Source organism: Phascolarctos cinereus, unplaced genomic scaffold (assembly GCF_003287225.1).
Source record: "Phascolarctos cinereus isolate Bilbo 61053 unplaced genomic scaffold, phaCin_HiC Scaffold_4;HRSCAF=312, whole genome shotgun sequence".
Classification (NCBI taxonomy): Eukaryota; Metazoa; Chordata; class Mammalia; order Diprotodontia; family Phascolarctidae; genus Phascolarctos; species Phascolarctos cinereus.
The window spans coordinates 1144199-1156848 of record NW_027555847.1 but is presented as its reverse complement, the minus strand read 5'-3'; the positions used below and the strand labels follow the sequence as shown (position 1 = coordinate 1156848).

At 43.1% G+C, this 12650-nt stretch overlaps 1 protein-coding gene across 1 annotated transcript in view; it reads right to left on the bottom strand.

Annotated features, from left to right (window-relative positions):
* The window catches only part of TAPBPL (TAP binding protein like), an 88989-nt gene that overhangs the window by 64334 nt on the left and 12005 nt on the right, over positions 1-12650 (bottom strand). The window lies entirely within an intron of this gene.

Below are 12650 nucleotides of genomic sequence, written 5' to 3'. Positions count from 1 at the left end.
TGCTCTATTCCCCTCTCCATACATGTCTGCCACCTCCTTTCCTGATTATATCAGTCCGAAACATATATATACAAGTCCAAAACACAGGGATTCTTCACCTGCTTTGCCCCCTTTCCACTAGGTGGCTGAATGCATTGCTGATGAAAAGTGGACAAGGTCCCACAGGACTGTGGCCATTTGTACCTCTCTTGGTTGTATGGGTTACTGCAGCTAAGAAATTCCTCACTTGTGGCCAAACTACTGGGACTATCCAAAAAAAACTTTCCAGCTCAGCCAAAGCATCAGACTCAGACTTTTCTGGAACATTTTAGTGCCTCTGGTTTTGTATTAGCATCACTTTTTCCATCCTTGAATCAAGCTGTCTGATCTTGGGCTCAGCCTCTTCATCTATCTTCGTGCCTGTTTCCTGAAATAAGTGCATTTACGCATGGATGCATAAACAGGCATACAGTCTTAGGGGAGAGAGTGATCTTGAGTCCCAAGTAGGAACAAGAGACTGGAGAGCCAACATGGAATATGCTGACATCAACTATAATAGAGCCTGCCAGATCTGGACTGAACCCATGTTGGAATACAGTGGCAGCCAGAATGGCGATGCCAGAGGTGCTGAGACCAATCCCACCCAAGTGCTGAGAGTGGGTCCTCTCCAGGGACCCCCATGCTGCCTGGTATAAGGATGGAGGTAAAGCCACCCCTCATTTGGCTCTAGTGACAAAAACACTTTTGGATTGAATCAAACAATCACAGCTGAGTGTAATCAGTGCCTGTGCACCTCCTCATATCAATCAAATCCATCATGTAAAGACTGGGTCACACCCCAAGCAATTTTTTTAAAGGGAAAAGCTATTTCAGAATGGGAGTAGAGAAGGAGTAAATTCTGAGCATCTGGATTTGAGAGGCTGGAGCAAGCCCAAAGAGGACTGAGGAGTGCAAGAGAAGAGACAGAGAGAGGATGGGATCTGAGAGGCAGCCCAAGAAAAAGGCAGCTCTTTCCCTAAATTCCCCTTCCACAGTCTATCCATCCATAGACACGGTAATGAAATCTTCCATTTTGTTACCCAAGTGTTTCCAGTAAACTGAGTTTTGCCTAAACCACAAAGAAGTCAGGGATTAACTAGAGATAGATAGGAAAGGTAAGAAGAGAGCCCAGCCCTGCCTAAGTATGAGGACTATTTCCTAACTGGGGGCTCGGAGCACTTTTGACTGGACTCAGAACTCTCTATCTAAAATAAATTCCCTAAAGCCAAAGAGAAGGGAATCCAGCAGACCTCAGGGGTCACTGCTTGGCACCCTAGATTCAAAATAAGTTAATTATTGTAACAGGGTGATATTCTAGCAAAGCAACCATTTGTCAATTCTGATTAGTTAGCCCAGGGTTTGAGCTTTTGTTCAGTAACTTCAAATGTTCCAATTTGGGTCTCATTAGTCCTTCAAGGAACAGCTCAAGGACCCAATTTTACATTAAGCCTTTTTCAGACCATCAACTGCTAGTTATCCTTCCTCTCAAACTATCATATGGTGAACTGCTCTAGACTTCTGTGTGTTCATCTGTTTATGCTTGTGTCTCCCTATCCTTTGTGTCTTCAGCACTAAGCACCATGCCTGGAACATAGATGCTACTTAATAGATACATGTTGATATGAATCCATTTACCTATTACTATTATTACTACAATAAAAATAATAATAACAAATAACACACAAATAACAATAACTCATATTTTTATAGTGCTTTGGAGTTTGCAAAGCTCTTCCCATGTATTATCTCATATGATTCTCCCTGTAAGGGAGATATTGTTATTCCCATTTTTACAGAGAGGGCAACAGAGGCTGAGAAAAGTTAAGTGACTTGCCCAAAACCTCACAGCTTGTAAGCACTTGAGGCAAGATCTAGATTCAAGGCTTCCTCACCCCAGAGTGGCCAGAAGAAATGCTAAGCTGTCTGTGTGTATGTTATTTATAGCTCACAAACAAAAGGAAAAAAAGGGAAAGATCATTCCTTATTCTAGAGAGACAAAAGGTTTAATGTGTAGGAGCTAATCTGGGGGCTTGGAGCTATTAAGGAAAAAGTAGAAGAGTGGCAGGAAGTTGTACAAACCTGGCATATGAATTAGGGATTCAGCTATTCCTAGAAATTAAGTACAAGCCTTTGAGAGTGCCAGGTCACCAGGGAGCCTCACCAGAGGCCACCACTCTTGGCAAGCTGGGCTGGAAAAGAAGATCTATGCTTCTGGGGGAGGAGGGGCTGAAAGACAGTCACACCTACATAGAGAAAGAAGATCCCTCCCTTGAAAATTACTCACTGCCTCCAAGCCTGTGTATGACAACCTGTCATGTTACATCATGTAAATTATTGGGGGCTTCATACCCAGAGGAAATGAGATATGGGAACTTGTATTGCCCCCCTAAGAATTTAGAATCTAGCCCCTGCCCCAGATGCATCCTTCAGAAGTTACTGGAGTTTGTCTGTGGTTGCTATCACAAGCATCCCAACCACAAGTGAGCACAGATGATCTGAGCTCTCCAACCCTTCCCTCCCCATTTCCTGAGGACTTCAAGATCAAGGCCAGTGGTGATGGCTGCGATAGCCACCGAGCCAAAGCTTTGCCTTTCCTGGGCTTCCTTCCTGCTAATTCTGCTGTGGTTTCCATCTTACCAGAAACAAACCTAAAACCACATGATTTTAATTAAATTTCTCTTCCAATTCACAAGGGTTTAGACACAAGAGAAAAAAAAAAGGTGTTTTGCCCAAGACCTAAATGCCTCAGAAAGCTGTTCTGCCGGATGTTTCAGAGCCCCTGGGTTCTCTGTTCCTAATACTGTGATTATCTTTGTTTTAATTTTCTCTTTTAAGTGCCAGGGATTTATTAGCACTGATTTCATTGCTGGTCACAAGCACTCAGCGGGTAGCCCTTGAGACCACAGGCCTCTCTGCACCCAAGCACACAGACAGCATAAACACAAAAGCCATGGTCCCCCACATGCTGTAACAGAGAAGGGGGGGAGAGGGCACCAGGTTGAGTGGGAACAAACCACAAGCCGGTGCATTTCTCTCTGCACCTCAGTTTCCTCACCTATAAAATGGGACAATGACTGTAACACCTCCTTTACAGGGTTGTTGTGGGACTGAAGTGAGACAGCATGAATGATCCTCCCCTGCTAGGTGCATTTAGCTCCTAAATTTTGCTCTTGAGTAGCCGCAGCACACTGCCCCCAGAGGAAGACGGGAGCTGAAAGACCAAGAAAATGACCTGATAGCAGCAGGAAGGCACGTGGGCAGAAGCTATTATACACACTGGGGGTGGGAGTGGCAAACAGAAGGAATTAAGGACCCATGGAAGGGGCCCCACATCCCTACAGGGACCTTTGTAAGAAGGATGGGACCTGGCTGTGAGGCCTGAAAGAGGCACAACATTCCAAGTCTCTCTCTGGCGAAGCCCCCAAAGGGTCTGTCTTCTGGAATGAAGATGCTGCACTCCTGAGGAGAGTGAGAGTAGAGGACCTGAGGGGGGGTCAGCTAGGTGGCACAGTGGTTACAGCTCTGGCATTGGAGTCAGGAGGACCTGAGTTCAAATCTAGACTCAGACACTTGGCTCTTACTACCTGTGTGACCCTGGGCAAGTCACTTAACTCCATTGCCTCACCAAAAAGCAAAAAAAAAAAAAGAGGAGAGTTGGGCACTGAAGAACTGCTGTGGGTCAAACACAGGCCTTTGGAGAGGAGCCCAGAGGTGGGAAGGTGGGAACACACACACACACACACACACACACACACACACACACACACACATGGAATGGAGGCCCTCATGGGGCAGAACTCTAAGTCAAGAGACCATACCAATCTCTGGGGGATAGCTGACTCGTCTCCTGTCTCTCTAACCTCAGATAGGAATCCTTTCTGCATTTTTTACTCTAGAAACATAACATAAAGGGGAAGGAGCACCAGATTCTAGGTCAGGAGAGTCCTACCTGTGCTTAAATCCTGGCTCTGACATGGCGAGGTGGGCAGCATTAGACAAATCACATCACCTCTCTGAAGTCCAGCTCCCTCATCTATAAAATGGCAATGATGAGGCTTTTAATGCCTCCTTCACAGGGCTGATGTGAAGAAAGACCTTTGCTAACCAGAAAGTGCTATGTCAAGGAGATTTATTATTTATTAGGATTGTTAGAGGAACAAAAGCCTTTTGAGACTGGGAGTTATTTTAAGGGAAGCTGGTGGCGATTTGTTGAGAAGGACCAGACACAGAAGTTCCCAAGGTTCCAAAGAGTGGGTACCATGAGCCTGAGAAATGAGATGGCCCCTCATTGTGCCAATGCCCTCCTGAGGCCGGGGTGACACATGGTAAATGGCAAATGTCTACTAGACAATCCTACCCACAGCCCCTCACCCCAGGCAGCCCAAGGACTACCTTGAAGGGGCTTCTCCTGATGCCTCCAGTGGCTAGTGTCCTCCCCTCCCCCCCAATTTTGCTTTTATTTTGTGTAGATACTGTATGGATTTATCTGTGAACATGCTCTCTCTCTCTCTCTCTCTCTCTCTCTCTCTCTCTCTCTCTCTCGCTCCCTCCTTCCCCTCACACCACCACCACCTTGATAAGGTAAGCTTCTAAGGGTAGTCTTTGAACCCTCAGGACATAGCTCAGTGCCTCTACATAGCAGGTGCTTAATAAGTGCATTGTGGGCCAGTTGATGGGCTGAAGTACATTTAAAAGTCCAGGGCAGGTCCCTGGCTCATGCCACCCTTCACTCAATAATGAGCAGTTTGATGGCCAGTTTCTGCCATAAGCCTACGTGGATTGTGAGTATGGTCCTTTTCTCAGTCACACAAGTCTCCAAGGCCATTGCTAACAAGGCTGCTTGCCAGTGGGAAGGTAGAAGGAAGCCTGGAGGGACTTACTGGCTCCTTTTCAGTAGAGCTGATGATAGGTGAGGGTAGAAATGGAAAGGAGAGTTGTGAGCTCAAACACAGGTCCCATCCCAGGAAATCTATTTCTGAGTATTTGAATGAAAGGCAGAGTCAAGAGGGAGCACCAATTCCCCCCAGGACTGGTGGTGCCAGGGCCTCCAGGGCAGGAGGATCTTTGAGTTTTCCAAAACGCAGAAGGCAGGTTCTAAAGACTCCCTGCACGGTGTTGTGCCCAAGGGTTGGGTGGAGCTCTATCAGCCTGGTGCCAAGGGGAGAACTCACTAGGTGGCACTACAGGGACATGCATTCATTTCTCCCTGGATATAACAATCCCCTACATCCTTCCAAATGATGAGGCTCCTAGAAAGGGGTCATTAAATCCCACCTCCTCAATTTGTAGATAGGGAAGCCAAGGTCAGAGAGGGCCAGCATGTCCCCAAGGTCACACAGATAATCATTGCCAGAGGTGAAGCTTGGGCCCGAGTCTGATGCCCTTTTCTCTGACTCTTGGGGACTGGCGTTTTCTTATGTCATGCCTGGTAGAAGTGTCCATTCCTATTGATTCACTCATTCATCCAGCAAGTCCCAGGCAGTCCATTCTATTCATGGCCCCATCTAAACCTAGCCATAGGAAATACTGGCTGACCTTCCTGTGGGTTGGGATTCAAGGGGCATGGAGAAAGTCTCTGTCACCCTTGGGCCTGTTCCCAAATAGGGGATATGGCCTTTCATACCAGTTATAGACATAGGTGTAAACTGCCCAGACTCCTTGGAGAGGGCTCAAGGATGGCTTAAACATGTCTACCCCAAGATACAAAGAACTACTCTGACGGTCTTTGTTTGGTCAGACTGACCTAGAATGGTGGTGGTGGAAATGAAGAGAAGGGGACGCATACCAATGACAAGGTTGTGAAGGCAGAAACAAGATTGGGCAGCAGATTGGAAACATAAGATGAGTCTGAGTGAGGAGTCAAGAATAGTGTCAAACCTCAGAACTGGAAATTAAAGGGATGCCTATCGATGAGGAATGGCTGAACAAGCTGTGGTATATGATTGTAACAGAAGATTGTTGTGCTGCAAAAATGACAGGCAGGATGATTTCAGAAAACCTGGAAAGACTAACATGAACTGATGCACAATGAAGTGAGCAGAGCCAGGACAACATTGTACACAGTAACAGCACGTTGTTTGATGAAGAACTGTGAATGACTTAGCTCTTCTGAGCAGTACAATGATCCAAGACAATCCCAAAGGACTCCTGATGAAGCATGCTGTCTGCCTCCAGAGAAAGAACTGTATGGTCTGAATACAGACTGAAGCAGGCTATTTGTCACTTTCTTTCTTTGTTTCTTTTTTTTTATTTGAGTCTTTTTATACAAAATGATTAATATGAAAATGTTTTACATGATTGCACACGTATAATCTGTATTAGATTGCTTACCATCTCAGAAGGGGAAGGGGAGGAAGAGAGGGAGGGTTAGAATTTGGAACTCAAAACTTTTTAAAAAGTTTAAAATTGTTTTAACATGTAATTGGGGAGAAATAAAATATTCTGTATCTTTTAAAAAGAATAGTACCAAGCTTATAAGCTTTGGAGACTGGAAGGATGGTGTGCCTTCTATAAAAATAGGAAAGTGTGGAACCAGGGTGGGTTTCAGTGAAAAATAATGAGTTCACTTTTAGATACATTGGCTTTGAGATGGAAATCTGTTTTTCAATTTCTAACAGGCAGAATGAAAGCTTAGGGGAGAGACTACAGATATATAAATCTGGGAGTTACCTGCAAAAAGATAATAGTTCAAGCTATGGGAGATGATGAGGTCATCATGAGAGAGAGTGTAGAGGGGGAAGAGAAGACAGCCCAGGCTAGAGCTTTGGAGAACATCCATAATTAGGGGGCATGAAGTGGATAATGAGCCAGAAAAGGGAACTGAGATGGGGTGGAAAGAGCAGTGTAATAAAAACTCAGAGAGGAGAAATCATCCAGGAGGAGAAGATGGCCAACAGTGTCCAATGCAACAGCTAAGTCAAGGAGGATGAGGACTGCCAAAAAACCGAAAAGCCTATCAAATTTGGCAGTGAAGTGATCGTTGGTAACTGCCGAGAGCAAGTTAGTCGCTTGTTGAAGTTAGAAGCCAGACTGCTATAGGTGGAAGAGTAAATGAGAGACAGGGAAGTGAAGGCAATGAGTGTAAGTAGCTTTCTTCCAAGTTTTTTTCTTAGAAAGGGAAGAGAGAAATTATGATTATAGCTTAAAGAGAACGCAGGGTCTTAGTGAAAGTGAGTTTTCAGGAACAGAGGAAAGTTGGACATGTTTAAGGGCAGCAGGAAAAGACTGAAGATGAAGGAGACAGAGACAGAGAGAGAATGGGGAGAGAATTAGGAGAGAGAAAATGGAAAGAGGTTGTAGATCCAGTTTACCTAGATTTTAACGAAATCTTTGATAAAGTATGTTATACTATTCCTGTGGAAAAGGTACAAGGATGTGAATTAAATGATAATACAATTAAATTAATATCTGCTTGGATGGCTGGACCAAAGAATATCTGCTAATAATTCAATGCCTGTTTGGAAATGATGGTTGGTTGGTTGGTTGGTTGGTTGGTTGGTTGGTTGGTTGGTTAAGAGTGGAGTGTCTTAGATCCCTATGTTTGACTAGCTGTTTAAAAATTCTATCAGTGATTTGGATGACATACTAAGGAAATTAGCAATTGATACAAAGCTGAGAAAGAGAGCTGACACACTATCTGAAAAAGCCAGGGTTCATGGGCTACAAGATTGGATTGAATCTAATATGAAATCAGTAGGGATATTCTGGTGGTTCAGTCAATGAGAAGTATCACACTTGGATTCAAAAGTCAATTTCACAAGCACACAATAGCAGAGTCAAGACTAGTCCATCTGCTAGGAGATCTAGAGGAGTTTGCGATATCACATTTTACCTCCCACACAATACATTAGCAAAAGTTGGGCAGAGTCACAATAGCTGCAATGCTGCAGAGATAGACTAAGCCACCATCAGGGCAGCTGTGAATCTGGTCCAAACATTCTGAAAAGCAATTTGAAATGATGCCTTAAAAATAAGTTCATGCCCTTTGGTCCAAAGCACCCATGCCAAATATGTGCCCCAAGGAAGGCAAAGGCAGAAAGTCTTCATAGACACCAAAATATTGGTAACTTTTTTGTGATAGCAGAGAATTGGAACCAAGAAGGTCCCCATCCATCGTGAAATTACTAAACAAGTTATAGTGTATGAGTGTAATGGAATATCCCTGTGCATTAAGAAATGATGAATATGAAAAATTCTTCCTGAGGGACATTGGAATACTATGAACTGATGGACAGAGAAGTAAGGAAAAGCTACATGCACAATGATTACATCAACAAAACCAAACATTGCATTGTTATGATGACCAAGCTTGGCACTTGAGAAGAATGGAGGGAATCTACCATCTTCCCTTCACTAAGGAGGTGGGGGACTATGGCCACCCTAGAACATTTCACATACTGTCAGACCCAGGTAATGTATTGGTTGGTCTTCCTAAATTTTAGGGTTATGTATTTTAATTTTTAAATCTGTATTACAAGGGAAGACATGCTGGGTAGAAGAAAGGGACAAAAATCAGTGAGATATGAGAAAAAAAATCCCATTTTAAAAGGGAGTGGAAAAAAGTAAACATCACTGAGAATACTTGGGGTGGAGGTAGAGTGGATTTAGCACTCATGTATACCTTCAGTGTCCCTAGGCATGCCTCTTAAGACTGCAGCAGAGAACCAGAATTCTTTCTCTGACCCCCACCCCCCTGGAAATTGGTTCAAAGGAAAGCAGAAGGAAAACGCAAAATATCCTTCATTTCTTTGAGAATTCCCATTGCTTGCTCTTTTACACTCTAGACACCTGGCTCTAGACCAGTTGGCCTAATTAATTCCTAAAAGGGCACCCTCACAGGGATGCCTACTTGCTTACCTGTCTGTCTTTCCATCCATTTATCCATCTATCCACATATCTGTCTACCTGTCTAACCATCCATTCTGTCCATCAAGCTATGTGTCCCTATCTATCCATTTATTTATGTATATACCTAGATGTCTGTCCTTCCTATTGCTATTCATCTATTTATACTTACTTCTACATATGTGTCTATCCACCTATTTGTGAACCTCTCCAACTGTCTATCTATCTATATCTATCTACTTATCTATCTGCAGTGAGGGTTTTGAGAACATTTCATGTGAGTGATATCATCTTAGGAGGCCTGGGAATACAAAACCCCCCCTTACATATCTTTCTGCCTGTCTAGCTGTCTGGTTCTCTATCCATCCATATCTATCCTATCTAACCTCTATCTGTCTGTTGATCTGTCTATCTACACATCCAACTATGAATCTAAATAACTATATGTATCTAACAACTGCTCTCTCTATTACCTGACTGTCAACTATCTGCCTACCTACCTGTCTATCTATCCTTCTATCTAGCTATCTTTCTGTATGTTTGTCTGTTCATTCACCTAGCTAGCACCTAGGGGTGCTGGAGTGCTCATAAAAGGAGATGAGGCTTCACACAAAGGTCCTACTCAAATAAATCCATCCCAGCTCTTAATATTATGGGGTTTTTTATTTTATTCTTAATTTATAAAATAAAACAAGCATTTCTATAACAGTACAATTTAAAAAGATGATTGTACATGAAACTGCAAATCTCCTATGTACAACTTGCTATTCCTTTCAAATATACAACAAAATTATCATGTGAATGTCTTTCTTTTCTTCTTTTTTCTTCTTTTTTTCTTCCCTCCCCCCCAGATGGCTAACATTGAACACAAATAGATATGTACATATGTATGTATGTATGTATATGTATATGTGTATGTATATTTATGTATGTATGTATATAAAATTATCCTATATATACTTCAATTTATCAGTTCTTTCTCTGGATGCAGATAGCATCTTTCTTCATATGTCCTTTATAGTTAACTTGGGTATTTATAATAGACAAAATAATTTATTTGTTCAAAGTCATTCTTTCTTTCTTTTTTCCTTTTTCTTTTTAGGCAATTGGGGTTAAGTGACTTGCCCAGGGTCACACAGCTAGTAAGTGTCAAGTGTTTGGTCTGAGACTAGATTTTAACTCAGGTCCTCCTGAGTTCAGGGCCAGTGCTCTATCCACTGTTCCACCTAGCTGCCCCTCAAAAAGACATTTACATGCATCGGTTCACAATTCCACCAACAATGAACTAAGGCCCCAGTTTTTCCACATCCCCTCCAAAATTTGTCACTTTCCACTTCTATCATTTTCACCAATCTTATGGGTGTAAAGCTATATCTCCAGGTTGTTTTAATGTGCATTTCTCTAATCTATAACGGTTTAAAACATTTTATATGACAGTAAATTGTTTTGATTTTCATTGGAAAACTGCCTTTATATCCTTTGATCATTTGTCTATTGAAGAATGACTTGTATTCTTATAGAGTTGACAATTCTTTATGCATTTTAGATATAAGACCTTTATCTGATAAACTATCTATAAAAATTTTCCCCAGTTTTCTGCTTTCTTTCTGATCTTGGCTATATTTGTTTTATTTGTACAAAAACTTTTTAATTTAATGTAATTGAAATCCTCTGTTTTCCACCTAACTTTCTTTGCCTATCCATAAGTCTGATAAGTAATATGCTCCGTGTTCTTCTAATTTGTGTGTAAAATCTCTCTTTATATCTAGATCACGTATCTATTCCGACCTTATCTTGGTAAATGGTGGGAGATATTGGTCCATGCCCAGTTTCTGCCATACTGCTTTCCAGTTTTCCCAACAACTTTTACCAAATAATGAATTCTTCTCCCAAAATCTGAAGTCTTTACACTTGTCAAATACAAGATTGTTATGTTTATTTGCTGCTGTAAATTGAACATCTGCTCTTTTCCATTGATCTACCTTTCTATTTCTATGTGGTTTTAATGGTGCTTCACTGATGGTGGCCAATGATGGGCTTAATGAGGACAATAGAAGAGCCCCACCAGGGTGTGCTCTGAATTGCCAGGCAAGGGCCTGGTGTCTTCCATGGGGGTGGCTGGCACAGCCAACTGTCTGAAGGAACAAACTTCTTTTCAGCCAGCTCAGCTTCCCTCTAATGATATTTAGATCTGACTTACTTCGACTGGATGACTGAGCAAGCTTCCTTTCCGTGAAGAAAAACAAACCCCACATAAACCAAGCAATCTTAACAATACAAATTTTAGGAGAATAATCCCTAAAGTAAAGACTTTGCCCATGTGAAGTAATGGATTTTTCAGCACAGTGTCTTAAAGGATGTTGTCTGGGCCACAATCTAGCTGAAGCTTCATCCTAACAAACGGAGAGAAATGTGGAGACTTCGTCTAAGACAAAATCGAATGGTCTTCCTTCAGGGAGCCGGGCTCATCCATAGTCAGGAAGGAATCAATGGCCCCTAGCAACCCAAGCCAGAAGTCAGGGAAGCCAACAAGGGGGCTCCATAGGCAGACTGCATGGGTGGGATCCATGGGCTGGCTCTACAAACAAGCTGGGTAGTCCTTTTAAGCTCTTGGGGCTTTCATTCCCCTGTCCAAACCCTCACCAGTGAGACCATAGGAGATTTCACAATTGCTACTAGTGGCCAGTACAGGAGACTGACTCTCGTGGTGCCCTCAGATGGCTGCCTCCCCAGGTATGTGAACATTCAGCTGCCCTTGTCTCCCTACACAACTAGGAAACATCTCCCCTCCATCCTGGGTCATCACCTAGTTCCTACTCACTTAAAATCAGAGTAAATTAGAGGCAGGAAAGGCCTTGGAATCCACTTGTGGTCCTGATTCCATTCCCCTCCAAACTTCTCAAAAAAAAAAACCCACCCCTCAGTCTATTCCCTTTCTTTCCTCTTCAATCTCTAATCACAGACTCTTTCACACGTACACATACACACACATACATGTACAACCACACAAATATACATACATCCCTACATGTATACATACATTTACATGCACTGACTAACATGCCCAGATCTCCCCAATTCTTAAACTTACCCTTGACCCAGTCATTCCCTCAAGTTATCATTAAATATCCCTTCCCACCATCAGATACGAACTCCAAGGAAGGACTGTCTACACTTGCCTCCATGTCCTTGCCTCCCATTCCATTTTACTGCTCTTGCAGTTCTGACCCCACAACAGGACTAGAACTCCTCTCCCCAAGATTATCAGTGGCCTCTTCATTGACAAATGCAATGTCTTTCCTCACAGTCTCCATCCTTCTTGAATATCCTCATGAAGGTGTTGGCCCCATTGACCACCTCTCCCAGGACAATTCTCTCTCAGAGGCTCTCCTCCTTCCTATCTAGCCACTCCTCAGTCTCCTTTGTTGGACCTTTATCCATGCCATCAAGCCAACTGTGAGCATTCCTCAGGCTCGGTCCTGGCCTCTGTCCCCTTCTCTCTCTTTACTCTCTGCCTTCTGATCTCACAAAGGCACAGGAAAACCAGGTTCTACCATCTAAGTAAACTGGGCCAAGTCACTTCCCCTATCTGGGCCTCAGTTTTCCTGCTTCTCAAATGTGGGGGGTCCTCAGAATTACAGCATCCTCAAGTTTGAAAGGACCTCATGGGTCACCCTCTACAGCCCACACTTGAAGCATAACTGTGTCATAGTCTTTGGGATTAGACCTATGTTCCAGCCTCTAGGGCCCCACTGAATACACAAAGAGAAAAGGCCAAGCATCAGGCT